This window comes from Hyla sarda, unplaced genomic scaffold (genome assembly GCF_029499605.1).
Source record: "Hyla sarda isolate aHylSar1 unplaced genomic scaffold, aHylSar1.hap1 scaffold_289, whole genome shotgun sequence".
Lineage (NCBI taxonomy): Eukaryota > Metazoa > Chordata > Amphibia > Anura > Hylidae > Hyla > Hyla sarda.
In genome coordinates, this window is record NW_026609597.1 from 15,261 (window position 1) to 29,759 (window position 14,499).

Sequence of the window (14,499 nt, forward strand, 5' to 3'; positions counted from 1 at the left end):
ACACACCTGTGTGAACAGCCAGGAGACACCCCCCCCCCCCCATGTTATGTTACATAGTTACATAGTTAGTACGGTCGAAAAAAGACATATGTCCATCAAGTTCAACCAGGGAATTAAGGGGTAGGGGTGTGGCGCGATATTGGGGAAGGGATGAGATTTTATATTTCTTCATAAGCATTAATCTTATTTTGTCAATTAGGAACATTCAGCACCCACCCGCTATCAAGGCAGCTGCCTATCATGTCATGCCCTACCTGCACAGGTGTGCTGGCTACTCAAATGATCCAATTAAGGAGGCCATTTAGTCAGCAGCAGCAGAAGTCCTGTGCCTGGACGCTCCAACAGCGGCCAGACACAAGCAGAAGCAGAAGCAGCAGAAGCAGCAGCAGCACCACCTTTTGTTTTTTGGCTGCAGCAGCAGCAAGGCCCACAGGGCTGGCTAGCTGGCTAGCCAGCAAGCAGGTAGCAATGAAAGTAGGAATCTTTCTTTTTAACCCTGTAAGGGGGTGGTGCACTGTACCCGAAGATACTGCCATATCGGGTCAATGCATAGGGCGACGGAAGCAAGCTTCGAAATAGGCCCCCGTTCTCAAAAATCCATTTAATATATGGTCCCCAGATAGGGGACGTATCAGATATTAAACTGATAAGAACAGATTTTTTTTTTTTTTTTTTTTTTATCTAAAGCCGAGGAACGTGCTTTCGATTCACCCAAAGTGCAAGAAAAAGTGCAAACGTGTTACACTAAAAAAACGTGCACAAAGGATGCAGTCTATCGCAAGCCCTTCTCCGATAGGAGAGAGGCCCCCCAACAAACCTTACCCTTCGCCTCCGGACCAAAAGGTACCTGCGAGGTTCCAGGTTCAATGTCCCTTTTCGCCGAAGCTACTAGGGGACCACAAATGCTCCCGGCATCCCCCTTGGCGTTAGCCAAGGTATCTGCCCGCAGAGCCGATTACGGTAGGTACCCTGCCAAAGCAGGAGTACCCGGGGTGTTTGCAGGGAGGTGCGGAACCTAATGGCCACACACACCTCCCCTAGACCGCCAGGAGGGACACCCAGAAGGGCTACCGCATCCTGACCAATCCTGTGAACACACAACACGCAAAAAGTGACACAGTGAGACAAAAAAGAAATAAATAAGTGAATGTGTGCAGATATACTGCCCGGACATCCGGCCGGATCTATAAAAATTTCTCTGATCCTAGCCAGAAGGCCGGGAATCAAGAGGTGAGTGCCACAAGGTGAAGAGATTATGGTGCCCGTGCTTCAACTCAGTGAGTCTATCCTCCCAGTGAGTTTCGGCACCTCGGGGTCACCACTCCCCGAGGCACAAAAGTACCTCGGCTCTAGACCCTCTCAGCCTCATGGCGAGACCCGGAGGGAACAGGTCACATCGGGGCAGCCGTCGAGCTGATTCCTCAGAACCAGCCCCGGAAAGCCCTGGTACACCTGCATCCTCCATGCACCACCCATCCCCACCAGCATGAAAAACTGATAAGAACAGATACTACACTTGATCTTAGCCAAAAGGCCGAGAAGCGATAACCGTGAAAGGGGCGGGCCCAACAAGGTGCCCTTCATGGGCACTATCACTGCTTGCTGTCAGGGAGGCTGCCAGACAATTTTCCATGCACACTCTGGGCTGGGGGGCAGTCAACCACCAGTACACACAGCAGAACCTAAACCCATACCATTATTGCTAAGCAGCAAGACAGGGGCCCATTGCACTCCCACGGGGCCTTTTTAAATGCAATCCATAACCCGGATTTGCCAGGAACCCTTCTTACTCCTCCTACTTGCATGTGACACTGGGCTTAGGATCTGCATAGGAAACACACACACAAGCACACACCTACCTTTGTTGCCTGCAGATGCCTCCTTGGCTGTCCCCAAACGGTATCAAACCAACACCCACGGGAAGCTGTAAGCATAGAGGACATGCCTGCACCCCATTGGACTTACCTGTGTGGGTTAAACCCGGGTTATTTGACAACCTATGGCGGTGATGGTTCTGCTCAGGCAGAGCAGTGCTGATGCTCCTCATAAAGCTGTCGCTGCTGTGAAGGTTCTAGGTGACATCACAAATCCCTATGGTTACATACACAACAAAGCTGGGTTGTTGTTGTTTACACTCTGCAAGGCCTGTGGAAGTGAGTGACATCATAGCACTGTAGTTCTGAGGGTTCTAGATGGATGCAACAATCTCCTGTTGCTTCTATGAAGGCCATAATAGACGACATCACCAAACAGCTCCATAGTCACATACACAGCAAAGGAGAGATGTTGTTTACACCTAGTGATGTCAGTGGTATTGAGTGACATCACAGCACAGTGCTAAGGCTCCTGGGCCTGGACACAGCAGCGGCTGCAATATCTCAACGGAGAATACGTTTATATATATGTGTGTGTGTGCGCGTATATATATATATATATATATATATATATATATATATATATATTTCTCCGCCGAAATCACTTTTAAACCCATTTCCACCTTTTTTTCCCTTCTCTTCCTCTTACTTTTTTTTCACGTTTTTTTACGTTTTTCTCCTTTTCGCCTCTTTTCTGGGCGTATTATTCTTCTTTTTCTTCTTTTTTTTCGTCTAATGCATACCCCATCAGTGCAGCAATGCTTATTCAATACCGCCAGCAGATGGAGACACTGGGGGATAATTTTCTAAGGATTTATACTGATTTTTCCTGTCTGAATTTGTCGCACAGAAAGTTGCAGGCCAAATATGTGTGACATTTCTGCGACTTTAGCTTCTAGAGCATTTTTACAACATTATACATAGGTGCTGAATACATAAAAAGCGACTGTTCAGCGACAGACAAGTCGCATCGGCTGAAAGTAGGCCAGAATGTCAGTCCATGTTGGAGCAGGTTTAGATACAGTCTAAAGTATAGATCTCAAAGTCTGTGCACAGAATTTAGCAAGGGCCTCGCACCTTCTGATGCATCAGGTAGGTGCACAATAGCATAGCCTAACCCTCTGTACTTTGGTCTATATTGATGCGGGACATAGACAGCCAGCTGATGACCAATCCATTAGTGCAATGGATGGCTGGAAGCATTTGTCTTTGCCTTTGCAATACCACAGAAGCAATGCATGGTCAATGTACAGCAATGACACACCTGTGTGAACAGCCAGGAGACCCCCCCCCCCCCCCCCATGTTATGTTACATAGTTACATAGTTAGTACGGTCGAAAAAAGACATATGTCCATCAAGTTCAACCAGGGAATTAAGGGGTAGGGGTGTGGCGCGATATTGGGGAAGGGATGAGATTTTATATTTCTTCATAAGCATTAATCTTATTTTGTCAATTAGGAACATTCAGCACCCACCCGCTATCAAGGCAGCTGCCTATCATGTCATGCCCTACCTGCACAGGTGTGCTGGCTACTCAAATGATCCAATTAAGGAGGCCATTTAGTCAGCAGCAGCAGAAGTCCTGTGCCTGGACGCTCCAACAGCGGCCAGACACAAGCAGAAGCAGAAGCAGCAGAAGCAGCAGCAGCACCACCTTTTGTTTTTTGGCTGCAGCAGCAGCAAGGCCCACAGGGCTGGCTAGCTGGCTAGCCAGCAAGCAGGTAGCAATGAAAGTAGGAATCTTTCTTTTTAACCCTGTAAGGGGGTGGTGCACTGTACCCGAAGATACTGCCATATCGGGTCAATGCATAGGGCGACGGAAGCAAGCTTCGAAATCGGCCCCCGTTCTCAAAAATCCATTTAATATATGGTCCCCAGATAGGGGACGTATCAGATATTAAACTGATAAGAACAGATACTACACTTGATCTTAGCCAAAAGGCCGAGAAGCGATAACCGTGAAAGGGGCGGGCCCAACAAGGTGCCCTTCATGGGCACTATCACTGCTTGCTGTCAGGGAGGCTGCCAGACAATTTTCCATGCACACTCTGGGCTGGGGGGCAGTCAACCACCAGTACACACAGCAGAACCTAAACCCATACCATTATTGCTAAGCAGCAAGACAGGGGCCCATTGCACTCCCACGGGGCCTTTTTAAATGCAATCCATAACCCGGATTTGCCAGGAACCCTTCTTACTCCTCCTACTTGCATGTGACACTGGGCTTAGGATCTGCATAGGAAACACACACACAAGCACACACCTACCTTTGTTGCCTGCAGATGCCTCCTTGGCTGTCCCCAAACGGTATCAAACCAACACCCACGGGAAGCTGTAAGCATAGAGGACATGCCTGCACCCCATTGGACTTACCTGTGTGGGTTAAACCCGGGTTATTTGACAACCTATGGCGGTGATGGTTCTGCTCAGGCAGAGCAGTGCTGATGCTCCTCATAAAGCTGTCGCTGCTGTGAAGGTTCTAGGTGACATCACAAATCCCTATGGTTACATACACAACAAAGCTGGGTTGTTGTTGTTTACACTCTGCAAGGCCTGTGGAAGTGAGTGACATCATAGCACTGTAGTTCTGAGGGTTCTAGATGGATGCAACAATCTCCTGTTGCTTCTATGAAGGCCATAATAGACGACATCACCAAACAGCTCCATAGTCACATACACAGCAAAGGAGAGATGTTGTTTACACCTAGTGATGTCAGTGGTATTGAGTGACATCACAGCACAGTGCTAAGGCTCCTGGGCCTGGACACAGCAGCGGCTGCAATATCTCAACGGAGAATACGTTTATATATATGTGTGTGTGTGCGCGTATATATATATATATATATATATATATATATATATATATATATATATTTCTCCGCCGAAATCACTTTTAAACCCATTTCCACCTTTTTTTCCCTTCTCTTCCTCTTACTTTTTTTTCACGTTTTTTTACGTTTTTCTCCTTTTCGCCTCTTTTCTGGGCGTATTATTCTTCTTTTTCTTCTTTTTTTTCGTCTAATGCATACCCCATCAGTGCAGCAATGCTTATTCAATACCGCCAGCAGATGGAGACACTGGGGGATAATTTTCTAAGGATTTATACTGATTTTTCCTGTCTGAATTTGTCGCACAGAAAGTTGCAGGCCAAATATGTGTGACATTTCTGCGACTTTAGCTTCTAGAGCATTTTTACAACATTATACATAGGTGCTGAATACATAAAAAGCGACTGTTCAGCGACAGACAAGTCGCATCGGCTGAAAGTAGGCCAGAATGTCAGTCCATGTTGGAGCAGGTTTAGATACAGTCTAAAGTATAGATCTCAAAGTCTGTGCACAGAATTTAGCAAGGGCCTCGCACCTTCTGATGCATCAGGTAGGTGCACAATAGCATAGCCTAACCCTCTGTACTTTGGTCTATATTGATGCGGGACATAGACAGCCAGCTGATGACCAATCCATTAGTGCAATGGATGGCTGGAAGCATTTGTCTTTGCCTTTGCAATACCACAGAAGCAATGCATGGTCAATGTACAGCAATGACACACCTGTGTGAACAGCCAGGAGACCCCCCCCCCCCCCATGTTATGTTACATAGTTACATAGTTAGTACGGTCGAAAAAAGACATATGTCCATCAAGTTCAACCAGGGAATTAAGGGGTAGGGGTGTGGCGCGATATTGGGGAAGGGATGAGATTTTATATTTCTTCATAAGCATTAATCTTATTTTGTCAATTAGGAACATTCAGCACCCACCCGCTATCAAGGCAGCTGCCTATCATGTCATGCCCTACCTGCACAGGTGTGCTGGCTACTCAAATGATCCAATTAAGGAGGCCATTTAGTCAGCAGCAGCAGAAGTCCTGTGCCTGGACGCTCCAACAGCGGCCAGACACAAGCAGAAGCAGAAGCAGCAGAAGCAGCAGCAGCACCACCTTTTGTTTTTTGGCTGCAGCAGCAGCAAGGCCCACAGGGCTGGCTAGCTGGCTAGCCAGCAAGCAGGTAGCAATGAAAGTAGGAATCTTTCTTTTTAACCCTGTAAGGGGGTGGTGCACTGTACCCGAAGATACTGCCATATCGGGTCAATACATAGGGCGACGGAAGCAAGCTTCGAAATCGGCCCCCGTTCTCAAAAATCCATTTAATATATGGTCCCCAGATAGGGGACGTATCAGATATTAAACTGATAAGAACAGATACTACACTTGATCTTAGCCAAAAGGCCGAGAAGCGATAACCGTGAAAGGGGCGGGCCCAACAAGGTGCCCTTCATGGGCACTATCACTGCTTGCTGTCAGGGAGGCTGCCAGACAATTTTCCATGCACACTCTGGGCTGGGGGGCAGTCAACCACCAGTACACACAGCAGAACCTAAACCCATACCATTATTGCTAAGCAGCAAGACAGGGGCCCATTGCACTCCCACGGGGCCTTTTTAAATGCAATCCATAACCCGGATTTGCCAGGAACCCTTCTTACTCCTCCTACTTGCATGTGACACTGGGCTTAGGATCTGCATAGGAAACACACACACAAGCACACACCTACCTTTGTTGCCTGCAGATGCCTCCTTGGCTGTCCCCAAACGGTATCAAACCAACACCCACGGGAAGCTGTAAGCATAGAGGACATGCCTGCACCCCATTGGACTTACCTGTGTGGGTTAAACCCGGGTTATTTGACAACCTATGGCGGTGATGGTTCTGCTCAGGCAGAGCAGTGCTGATGCTCCTCATAAAGCTGTCGCTGCTGTGAAGGTTCTAGGTGACATCACAAATCCCTATGGTTACATACACAACAAAGCTGGGTTGTTGTTGTTTACACTCTGCAAGGCCTGTGGAAGTGAGTGACATCATAGCACTGTAGTTCTGAGGGTTCTAGATGGATGCAACAATCTCCTGTTGCTTCTATGAAGGCCATAATAGACGACATCACCAAACAGCTCCATAGTCACATACACAGCAAAGGAGAGATGTTGTTTACACCTAGTGATGTCAGTGGTATTGAGTGACATCACAGCACAGTGCTAAGGCTCCTGGGCCTGGACACAGCAGCGGCTGCAATATCTCAACGGAGAATACGTTTATATATATGTGTGTGTGTGCGCGTATATATATATATATATATATATATATATATATATATATATATATTTCTCCGCCGAAATCACTTTTAAACCCATTTCCACCTTTTTTTCCCTTCTCTTCCTCTTACTTTTTTTTCAAGTTTTTTTACGTTTTTCTCCTTTTCGCCTCTTTTCTGGGCGTATTATTCTTCTTTTTCTTCTTTTTTTTCGTCTAATGCATACCCCATCAGTGCAGCAATGCTTATTCAATACCGCCAGCAGATGGAGACACTGGGGGATAATTTTCTAAGGATTTATACTGATTTTTCCTGTCTGAATTTGTCGCACAGAAAGTTGCAGGCCAAATATGTGTGACATTTCTGCGACTTTAGCTTCTAGAGCATTTTTACAACATTATACATAGGTGCTGAATACATAAAAAGCGACTGTTCAGCGACAGACAAGTCGCATCGGCTGAAAGTAGGCCAGAATGTCAGTCCATGTTGGAGCAGGTTTAGATACAGTCTAAAGTATAGATCTCAAAGTCTGTGCACAGAATTTAGCAAGGGCCTCGCACCTTCTGATGCATCAGGTAGGTGCACAATAGCATAGCCTAACCCTCTGTACTTTGGTCTATATTGATGCGGGACATAGACAGCCAGCTGATGACCAATCCATTAGTGCAATGGATGGCTGGAAGCATTTGTCTTTGCCTTTGCAATACCACAGAAGCAATGCATGGTCAATGTACAGCAATGACACACCTGTGTGAACAGCCAGGAGACCCCCCCCCCCCCCCCCATGTTATGTTACATAGTTACATAGTTAGTACGGTCGAAAAAAGACATATGTCCATCAAGTTCAACCAGGGAATTAAGGGGTAGGGGTGTGGCGCGATATTGGGGAAGGGATGAGATTTCGTATTTCTTCATAAGCATTAATCTTATTTTGTCAATTAGGAACATTCAGCACCCACCCGCTATCAAGGCAGCTGCCTATCATGTCATGCCCTACCTGCACAGGTGTGCTGGCTACTCAAATGATCCAATTAAGGAGGCCATTTAGTCAGCAGCAGCAGAAGTCCTGTGCCTGGACGCTCCAACAGCGGCCAGACACAAGCAGAAGCAGAAGCAGCAGAAGCAGCAGCAGCACCACCTTTTGTTTTTTGGCTGCAGCAGCAGCAAGGCCCACAGGGCTGGCTAGCTGGCTAGCCAGCAAGCAGGTAGCAATGAAAGTAGGAATCTTTCTTTTTAACCCTGTAAGGGGGTGGTGCACTGTACCCGAAGATACTGCCATATCGGGTCAATGCATAGGGCGACGGAAGCAAGCTTCGAAATCGGCCCCCGTTCTCAAAAATCCATTTAATATATGGTCCCCAGATAGGGGACGTATCAGATATTAAACTGATAAGAACAGATACTACACTTGATCTTAGCCAAAAGGCCGAGAAGCGATAACCGTGAAAGGGGCGGGCCCAACAAGGTGCCCTTCATGGGCACTATCACTGCTTGCTGTCAGGGAGGCTGCCAGACAATTTTCCATGCACACTCTGGGCTGGGGGGCAGTCAACCACCAGTACACACAGCAGAACCTAAACCCATACCATTATTGCTAAGCAGCAAGACAGGGGCCCATTGCACTCCCACGGGGCCTTTTTAAATGCAATCCATAACCCGGATTTGCCAGGAACCCTTCTTACTCCTCCTACTTGCATGTGACACTGGGCTTAGGATCTGCATAGGAAACACACACACAAGCACACACCTACCTTTGTTGCCTGCAGATGCCTCCTTGGCTGTCCCCAAACGGTATCAAACCAACACCCACGGGAAGCTGTAAGCATAGAGGACATGCCTGCACCCCATTGGACTTACCTGTGTGGGTTAAACCCGGGTTATTTGACAACCTATGGCGGTGATGGTTCTGCTCAGGCAGAGCAGTGCTGATGCTCCTCATAAAGCTGTCGCTGCTGTGAAGGTTCTAGGTGACATCACAAATCCCTATGGTTACATACACAACAAAGCTGGGTTGTTGTTGTTTACACTCTGCAAGGCCTGTGGAAGTGAGTGACATCATAGCACTGTAGTTCTGAGGGTTCTAGATGGATGCAACAATCTCCTGTTGCTTCTATGAAGGCCATAATAGACGACATCACCAAACAGCTCCATAGTCACATACACAGCAAAGGAGAGATGTTGTTTACACCTAGTGATGTCAGTGGTATTGAGTGACATCACAGCACAGTGCTAAGGCTCCTGGGCCTGGACACAGCAGCGGCTGCAATATCTCAACGGAGAATACGTTTATATATATGTGTGTGTGTGCGCGTATATATATATATATATATATATATATATATATATATATATATTTCTCCGCCGAAATCACTTTTAAACCCATTTCCACCTTTTTTTCCCTTCTCTTCCTCTTACTTTTTTTTCACGTTTTTTTACGTTTTTCTCCTTTTCGCCTCTTTTCTGGGCGTATTATTCTTCTTTTTCTTCTTTTTTTTCGTCTAATGCATACCCCATCAGTGCAGCAATGCTTATTCAATACCGCCAGCAGATGGAGACACTGGGGGATAATTTTCTAAGGATTTATACTGATTTTTCCTGTCTGAATTTGTCGCACAGAAAGTTGCAGGCCAAATATGTGTGACATTTCTGCGACTTTAGCTTCTAGAGCATTTTTACAACATTATACATAGGTGCTGAATACATAAAAAGCGACTGTTCAGCGACAGACAAGTCGCATCGGCTGAAAGTAGGCCAGAATGTCAGTCCATGTTGGAGCAGGTTTAGATACAGTCTAAAGTATAGATCTCAAAGTCTGTGCACAGAATTTAGCAAGGGCCTCGCACCTTCTGATGCATCAGGTAGGTGCACAATAGCATAGCCTAACCCTCTGTACTTTGGTCTATATTGATGCGGGACATAGACAGCCAGCTGATGACCAATCCATTAGTGCAATGGATGGCTGGAAGCATTTGTCTTTGCCTTTGCAATACCACAGAAGCAATGCATGGTCAATGTACAGCAATGACACACCTGTGTGAACAGCCAGGAGACCCCCCCCCCCCCCCCATGTTATGTTACATAGTTACATAGTTAGTACGGTCGAAAAAAGACATATGTCCATCAAGTTCAACCAGGGAATTAAGGGGTAGGGGTGTGGCGCGATATTGGGGAAGGGATGAGATTTCGTATTTCTTCATAAGCATTAATCTTATTTTGTCAATTAGGAACATTCAGCACCCACCCGCTATCAAGGCAGCTGCCTATCATGTCATGCCCTACCTGCACAGGTGTGCTGGCTACTCAAATGATCCAATTAAGGAGGCCATTTAGTCAGCAGCAGCAGAAGTCCTGTGCCTGGACGCTCCAACAGCGGCCAGACACAAGCAGAAGCAGAAGCAGCAGAAGCAGCAGCAGCACCACCTTTTGTTTTTTGGCTGCAGCAGCAGCAAGGCCCACAGGGCTGGCTAGCCAGCAAGCAGGTAGCAATGAAAGTAGGAATCTTTCTTTTTAACCCTGTAAGGGGGTGGTGCACTGTACCCGAAGATACTGCCATATCGGGTCAATGCATAGGGCGACGGAAGCAAGCTTCGAAATCGGCCCCCGTTCTCAAAAATCCATTTAATATATGGTCCCCAGATAGGGGACGTATCAGATATTAAACTGATAAGAACAGATTTTTTTTTTTTTTTTTTCTAAAGCCGAGGAACGTGCTTTCGATTCACCCAAAGTGCAAGAAAAAGTGCAAACGTGTTACACTAAAAAAAACGTGCACAAAGGATGCGGTCTATCGCAAGCCCTTCTCCGATAGGAGAGAGGCCCCCCAACAAACCTTACCCTTCGCCTCCGGACCAAAAGGTACCTGCGAGGTTCCAGGTTCGATGTCCCTTTTCGCCGAAGCTACTAGGGGACCACAAATGCTCCCGGCATCCCCCTTGGCGTTAGCCAAGGTATCTGCCCGCAGAGCCGATTACGGTAGGTACCCTGCCAAAGCAGGAGTACCCGGGGTGTTTGCAGGGAGGTGCGGAACCTAATGGCCACACACACCTCCCCTAGACCGCCAGGAGGGACACCCAGAAGGGCTACCGCATCCTGACCAATCCTGTGAACACACAACACGCAAAAAGTGACACAGTGAGACAAAAAAGAAATAAATAAGTGAATGTGTGCAGATATACTGCCCGGACATCCGGCCGGATCTATAAAAATTTCTCTGATCCTAGCCAGAAGGCCGGGAATCAAGAGGTGAGTGCCACAAGGTGAAGAGATTATGGTGCCCGTGCTTCAACTCAGTGAGCCTATCCTCCCAGTGAGTTTCGGCACCTCGGGGTCACCACTCCCCGAGGCACAAAAGTACCTCGGCTCTAGACCCTCTCAGCGAGACCCGGAGGGAACAGGTCACATCGGGGCAGCCGTCGAGCTGATTCCTCAGAACCAGCCCCGGAAAGCCCTGGTACACCTGCATCCTCCATGCAGCACCCATCCCCACCAGCCCCATACCGGCGTTACTGTCCACCGGCATGAAAAACTGATAAGAACAGATACTACACTTGATCTTAGCCAAAAGGCCGAGAAGCGATAACCGTGAAAGGGGCGGGCCCAACAAGGTGCCCTTCATGGGCACTATCACTGCTTGCTGTCAGGGAGGCTGCCAGACAATTTTCCATGCACACTCTGGGCTGGGGGGCAGTCAACCACCAGTACACACAGCAGAACCTAAACCCATACCATTATTGCTAAGCAGCAAGACAGGGGCCCATTGCACTCCCACGGGGCCTTTTTAAATGCAATCCATAACCCGGATTTGCCAGGAACCCTTCTTACTCCTCCTACTTGCATGTGACACTGGGCTTAGGATCTGCATAGGAAACACACACACAAGCACACACCTACCTTTGTTGCCTGCAGATGCCTCCTTGGCTGTCCCCAAACGGTATCAAACCAACACCCACGGGAAGCTGTAAGCATAGAGGACATGCCTGCACCCCATTGGACTTACCTGTGTGGGTTAAACCCGGGTTATTTGACAACCTATGGCGGTGATGGTTCTGCTCAGGCAGAGCAGTGCTGATGCTCCTCATAAAGCTGTCGCTGCTGTGAAGGTTCTAGGTGACATCACAAATCCCTATGGTTACATACACAACAAAGCTGGGTTGTTGTTGTTTACACTCTGCAAGGCCTGTGGAAGTGAGTGACATCATAGCACTGTAGTTCTGAGGGTTCTAGATGGATGCAACAATCTCCTGTTGCTTCTATGAAGGCCATAATAGACGACATCACCAAACAGCTCCATAGTCACATACACAGCAAAGGAGAGATGTTGTTTACACCTAGTGATGTCAGTGGTATTGAGTGACATCACAGCACAGTGCTAAGGCTCCTGGGCCTGGACACAGCAGCGGCTGCAATATCTCAACGGAGAATACGTTTATATATATGTGTGTGTGTGCGCGTATATATATATATATATATATATATATATATATATATATATATATTTCTCCGCCGAAATCACTTTTAAACCCATTTCCACCTTTTTTTCCCTTCTCTTCCTCTTACTTTTTTTTCACGTTTTTTTACGTTTTTCTCCTTTTCGCCTCTTTTCTGGGCGTATTATTCTTCTTTTTCTTCTTTTTTTTCGTCTAATGCATACCCCATCAGTGCAGCAATGCTTATTCAATACCGCCAGCAGATGGAGACACTGGGGGATAATTTTCTAAGGATTTATACTGATTTTTCCTGTCTGAATTTGTCGCACAGAAAGTTGCAGGCCAAATATGTGTGACATTTCTGCGACTTTAGCTTCTAGAGCATTTTTACAACATTATACATAGGTGCTGAATACATAAAAAGCGACTGTTCAGCGACAGACAAGTCGCATCGGCTGAAAGTAGGCCAGAATGTCAGTCCATGTTGGAGCAGGTTTAGATACAGTCTAAAGTATAGATCTCAAAGTCTGTGCACAGAATTTAGCAAGGGCCTCGCACCTTCTGATGCATCAGGTAGGTGCACAATAGCATAGCCTAACCCTCTGTACTTTGGTCTATATTGATGCGGGACATAGACAGCCAGCTGATGACCAATCCATTAGTGCAATGGGTGGCTGGAAGCATTTGTCTTTGCCTTTGCAATACCACAGAAGCAATGCATGGTCAATGTACAGCAATGACACACCTGTGTGAACAGCCAGGAGACCCCCCCCCCCCCCATGTTATGTTACATAGTTACATAGTTAGTACGGTCGAAAAAAGACATATGTCCATCAAGTTCAACCAGGGAATTAAGGGGTAGGGGTGTGGCGCGATATTGGGGAAGGGATGAGATTTTGTATTTCTTCATAAGCATTAATCTTATTTTGTCAATTAGGAACATTCAGCACCCACCCGCTATCAAGGCAGCTGCCTATCATGTCATGCCCTACCTGCACAGGTGTGCTGGCTACTCAAATGATCCAATTAAGGAGGCCATTTAGTCAGCAGCAGCAGAAGTCCTGTGCCTGGACGCTCCAACAGCGGCCAGACACAAGCAGAAGCAGAAGCAGCAGAAGCAGCAGCAGCACCACCTTTTGTTTTTTGGCTGCAGCAGCAGCAAGGCCCACAGGGCTGGCTAGCCAGCAAGCAGGTAGCAATGAAAGTAGGAATCTTTCTTTTTAACCCTGTAAGGGGGTGGTGCACTGTACCCGAAGATACTGCCATATCGGGTCAATGCATAGGGCGACAGAAGCAAGCTTCGAAATCGGCCCCCGTTCTCAAAAATCCATTTAATATATGGTCCCCAGATAGGGGACGTATCAGATATTAAACTGATAAGAACAGATACTACACTTGATCTTAGCCAAAAGGCCGAGAAGCGATAACCGTGAAAGGGGCGGGCCCAACAAGGTGCCCTTCATGGGCACTATCACTGCTTGCTGTCAGGGAGGCTGCCAGACAATTTTCCATGCACACTCTGGGCTGGGGGGCAGTCAACCACCAGTACACACAGCAGAACCTAAACCCATACCATTATTGCTAAGCAGCAAGACAGGGGCCCATTGCACTCCCACGGGGCCTTTTTAAATGCAATCCATAACCCGGATTTGCCAGGAACCCTTCTTACTCCTCCTACTTGCATGTGACATGGGCTTAGGATCTGCATAGGAAACACACACACAAGCACACACCTACCTTTGTTGCCTGCAGATGCCTCCTTGGCTGTCCCCAAACGGTATCAAACCAACACCCACGGGAAGCTGTAAGCATAGAGGACATGCCTGCACCCCATTGGACTTACCTGTGTGGGTTAAACCCGGGTTATTTGACAACCTATGGCGGTGATGGTTCTGCTCAGGCAGAGCAGTGCTGATGCTCCTCATAAAGCTGTCGCTGCTGTGAAGGTTCTAGGTGACATCACAAATCCCTATGGTTACATACACAACAAAGCTGGGTTGTTGTTGTTTACACTCTGCAAGGCCTGTGGAAGTGAGTGACATCATAGCACTGTAGTTCTGAGGGTTCTAGATGGATGCAACAATCTCCTGTTGCTTCTATGAAGGCCATAATA

At 47.3% G+C, this 14,499-nt stretch overlaps 7 non-coding genes and 1 pseudogene across 7 annotated transcripts; all 8 read right to left on the reverse strand.

Moving 5' to 3' along the window:
* Positions 1-504: 504 nt before the first annotated feature.
* LOC130326928 (U2 spliceosomal RNA) lies at positions 505-692 on the reverse strand. The gene has a single exon (XR_008871455.1). It is a non-coding gene; the product is annotated as a U2 spliceosomal RNA (small nuclear RNA).
* Positions 693-1,385: 693 nt separating this feature from the next.
* On the reverse strand, positions 1,386-1,546 carry LOC130326936 (U2 spliceosomal RNA; annotated as a pseudogene).
* A 2,092-nt stretch (positions 1,547-3,638) lies between these two features.
* Positions 3,639-3,829, reverse strand: LOC130326884 (U2 spliceosomal RNA). Its single transcript, XR_008871417.1, has one exon. It is a non-coding gene; the product is annotated as a U2 spliceosomal RNA (small nuclear RNA).
* A 2,093-nt stretch (positions 3,830-5,922) lies between these two features.
* Positions 5,923-6,113, reverse strand: LOC130326904 (U2 spliceosomal RNA). The gene has a single exon (XR_008871435.1). It is a non-coding gene; the product is annotated as a U2 spliceosomal RNA (small nuclear RNA).
* A 2,094-nt stretch (positions 6,114-8,207) lies between these two features.
* On the reverse strand, positions 8,208-8,398 carry LOC130326896 (U2 spliceosomal RNA). The gene has a single exon (XR_008871428.1). It is a non-coding gene; the product is annotated as a U2 spliceosomal RNA (small nuclear RNA).
* A 2,083-nt stretch (positions 8,399-10,481) lies between these two features.
* LOC130326926 (U2 spliceosomal RNA) lies at positions 10,482-10,663 on the reverse strand. The gene has a single exon (XR_008871453.1). It is a non-coding gene; the product is annotated as a U2 spliceosomal RNA (small nuclear RNA).
* Positions 10,664-11,349: 686 nt separating this feature from the next.
* On the reverse strand, positions 11,350-11,537 carry LOC130326941 (U2 spliceosomal RNA). Its single transcript, XR_008871464.1, has one exon. It is a non-coding gene; the product is annotated as a U2 spliceosomal RNA (small nuclear RNA).
* Positions 11,538-13,620: 2,083 nt separating this feature from the next.
* LOC130326946 (U2 spliceosomal RNA) lies at positions 13,621-13,811 on the reverse strand. The gene has a single exon (XR_008871466.1). It is a non-coding gene; the product is annotated as a U2 spliceosomal RNA (small nuclear RNA).
* Positions 13,812-14,499: the final 688 nt, after the last annotated feature.